The sequence below is a fragment of the Ananas comosus genome, unplaced genomic scaffold (genome assembly GCF_001540865.1).
Source record: "Ananas comosus cultivar F153 unplaced genomic scaffold, ASM154086v1, whole genome shotgun sequence".
In the NCBI taxonomy this organism is placed as follows: Eukaryota; Viridiplantae; Streptophyta; class Magnoliopsida; order Poales; family Bromeliaceae; genus Ananas; species Ananas comosus.
This window is the reverse complement of record NW_017892194.1, coordinates 1-3,633: the sequence shown is the minus strand read 5'-3', so window position 1 is coordinate 3,633 and position 3,633 is coordinate 1. Positions and strand designations below refer to the sequence as shown.

The following is a 3,633-nucleotide window of genomic DNA, read 5'->3' as shown; positions in this document are numbered from 1 at the left end:
ACGCTAAGATTGGCGATTCATGCAGTCGATACATATAAATTACATAGAGTCATATATGAACTTCTTCTGATGGAGAGAGATATGAAGGAGCAGATGCACTGCGGTTTGTGAGTTGTGAGTTTTATTCCAAAATTTTCTGCCAATTTCTAGTGGGTTAATGGGCTATTGGGCTAATGGGCTGGCCCAGAAAATATCAATATGTCATTGGTTCTTGGGCTAGTGGGCTTTCGCAAGTTCAACCTAACCAGCCCGGCAAATGAAATAAAAAAGAAAAATGAACTAAATCAAAGAAGGAATTGAATCAAATTAGAAATATAGTTACCGATCGTCCCTAGAGCAAGTGGCAAAGGGTTTGGTGGTTGGTACCCGAGACCCAAGTTCGAATCCTAGTTGATTCACATTTCCAGCTAAGTTTATTTCTAAATGAAATAAACGAAACGGGTAGCGTGCTACTTATCTCTCAAAAAAAAAAGAAAAAAAAAAAAGAAATATAGTTGCTTCACATTAGTAGTCACTTTTTCTTTCCTAATATGGATACAAGCAGAGACAAATTGGGATGCATAGTAACTTATTGAATGGTTATAAAACACTCAATATGATATATACAGCTTTGCATACTATATAAAAAATGATTGTTTCTTAGAGATAATGTTTATTTAATCATTAATTATTCATCGCTTCTGCTACAGTCACTATAGCACTATTGGTAGTAAAAATGAACGCTATACTCCTCGTAAGTGCCTCTTCCCCTGCATCACAAAATTTAAAGAAAAAAACCAAATCATACTTTGATTGAACAATTCATTATCAACACATAAAAATCACCTTCATAAGCGTTCCAAAGTGAGGTCAACTCCACACTAAAATACCGACTGTTCTAATGCAAGTGGCAAAGGATTTGGTGGTTGGTACCCGAGACCCAAGTTCGAATCCTAATTGATTCACATTTATAGCTAAGTTTATTTCTAAATGAAATAAGCAAAACGGGTAGCATGCTATCTTTCTCTAAAAAAAAAAATAATAATAACTCTACACTCAAATTCAACAATAGGACTCGAGAAAAATTACCCGCTCCGTGAACATGAGCTGTTTGATCCAGACCAGCGCATTGAACCCTTCCAAATTGGACCTAACGTTAGCCGGCCCGATCCGCTGACCCGGCCCCGCCGGCCGTCTCCGGTTCAACGAAGAACAGGTGCAATGAAAGAGGAGACTCAACAACCTAGTATTGTGAATTTAATTATCTCATTATTATTATTATTATTATTATTATTATTATTATTATTATTATTAGTAGGAGGAGGAGGATAACACTGTATTAAGCTGTCGCCTAATATATTCCAGCAACATTATCCTCATATAATAATACTAATTAATAAAATAGGATAAAAGATAATTTTTCACTAAAATTTAGGATATTGTCCTAAAAAAATTCCAACCGCATAAATATGTACGGCCTCTGGGTAGAGCGGGCCGGGTCAAACGGCGCGTTTAGCGACGGTTTGACCGGTCCGGTTTATTTTGGTTGAGCGAACCGAGGCTGCGCCGATCCGGTCCGTTCGATGGAATCCGACGGTGGAGATGGTAGGAGGAGTCGTCGGGTTGGATGTGTGGCGGCCACCACACCAACTCGTAATTTTGTGGCGGCGCCTTTCCCGGTATTTGGGGCCCACCCACCGACAGCGACAGGTTGTTCGCGGGTCAAAATGGTCGCTGTGCCAATCATTGCGCCAAAATTCTTGTTTAAATTCACCAAGATGCACTCATAATTAAAACATATTTTTGCCTGAACCCGGTCCACCACATCAGCACAAAGCCAATGCATTATCTAACATTATCGGCCATTTATTAGTTCACAGAAATACAGTGAAATAAGAGTTGAATATAATTAAAAATATAACAGTAATAATTTTATGTATATTTCTTGGTTGTATATATTTAAAAGTATTATAACTAAGAATAGTTTATTTGATTGCATGCAGTTTATATATATATATTTTTAAAATTTTATTATTTTATACATGGTGGTGAGATTATGTGAAATATAAAAAATTTTTTATTTAAAAAGTGATTAGTAAGGTAACTTTACTTTTTATTTAAAAGCATTCTCTCCAACAGCTGCAGTTGAAACTGCAATCAATTTGAACATAACTTTAACTGTTGTAGCTAAGCCTCTTCCTTATACAGTTTCAATTATAAATAGTTAGATACAAATCCATCAAATTAAATATCTAAATTTAATTTGTATGTAGTTATAAGTAACCAAATAATCTCTTAGAGATCATAAATTCTAAATATAAATGTTGAGATTTCTAGTTTTTAAATTATCAAAATATGAGCAATCACAATATTAACTACTATATTATTAAAATAGTGAGTAGTTAATAAAATCAACAAATTCTAATTATTATCGGAGAAAAAATTTCTATTTATAATTATGATATTTTAATACACAATTCTTTTACACATTGCTTGCTATTTCAAAATTTCATATATTAACACTGTTTTGAGTAAAAAAAATTTCGTATACTGATTCAAAAAAAGTATTATATGAGTAATAATATTACTGAAAAATATTATGTTGAAAATTTTTTACTGTCTCATTTTAGCAAAATCAAATACTAAATTAGAGTTTTCTTTATTTCGATATCAAAAAATTACTTTTATTTTTGTTACTGTACCAAAAATTACAAAGTTTCTCTTGATCAAATGAGCTCCATAATTAGAAGATTGGTCCACGGTAGACCACGGTCTAGGTTATGATTTCTCCATATTTAGCGATCAAATATTTATTTTTTTTTATTCTTACGGCCATCAAATATTTATGGCCGTAAGAATCATGTGGTGCGTAGTGGTCCACCAAAGGACGGTGGGTGATGAATTGCTTAAGAAATGCGGGACCCACGTGCTCGAGCTGGTGGTCCAGAACCCGGCTAATTCTACACCGTCCGATCTCCCGACATGTCGACAGTCATCGACAGTGATCGTAGCTCTAAACGCCACCTGTCCAAAATTACTCACATATGTAGGGGCAAAAAAATCACAGAAGTTTTAACCCAAAAAAAATATTGAAAGGCGTGGCTCAAAATATTCGTAGTTTTAAAAACAGATGAAAAAGAAAGGATAATCTACAAACGTTTCCACGTACTTATACTCGCAAAATATCTACTCCTAAAACTCCCCATTGGTTTATGGACTATGGATTTTAATTTTAATTTTTATATACTTATAGCTTAATAATATATTACTGTCGAAGATTCGTTCACGGATATTTCGTGACTCTCCCTGCAAGAAAACGTAAACTAAGAACTAGAAAATAAAACCGACCGTCCTTAGAGCAAACGGCAAAAAACTTGATGGTTTGTATCCGAGACCTAAGTTCGAATCCTAGTTGATTCACATTTCTAGCTAAGTTTATTTTATTCTAAAAAAAAAAACTAAAAAATAGAGAAAAACAGGATGGGTTAATGAATTTCATAATAGTGTTATATTATTAAATATGGTATGCAAAATATGAAATAATTATCTACATACTAAGAGAGGGGACAATAGAGCTTGTGACATGCGCAATTTTTGTCTCCATTGAGAATTACAATATAAAAATTAAATTTATTAAATAAATAGTGAATTATT

At 33.5% G+C, this 3,633-nt stretch overlaps 1 long non-coding RNA gene across 1 annotated transcript; it reads right to left on the bottom strand.

The window, feature by feature from the left end:
- Positions 1-635: 635 nt before the first annotated feature.
- Positions 636-1,216, bottom strand: LOC109705339. Its single transcript, XR_002214700.1, has 2 exons — positions 1,069-1,216; positions 636-749 (listed from the first exon to the last, which is right to left on the bottom strand). It is a non-coding gene; the product is annotated as an uncharacterized LOC109705339 (long non-coding RNA).
- Positions 1,217-3,633: the final 2,417 nt, after the last annotated feature.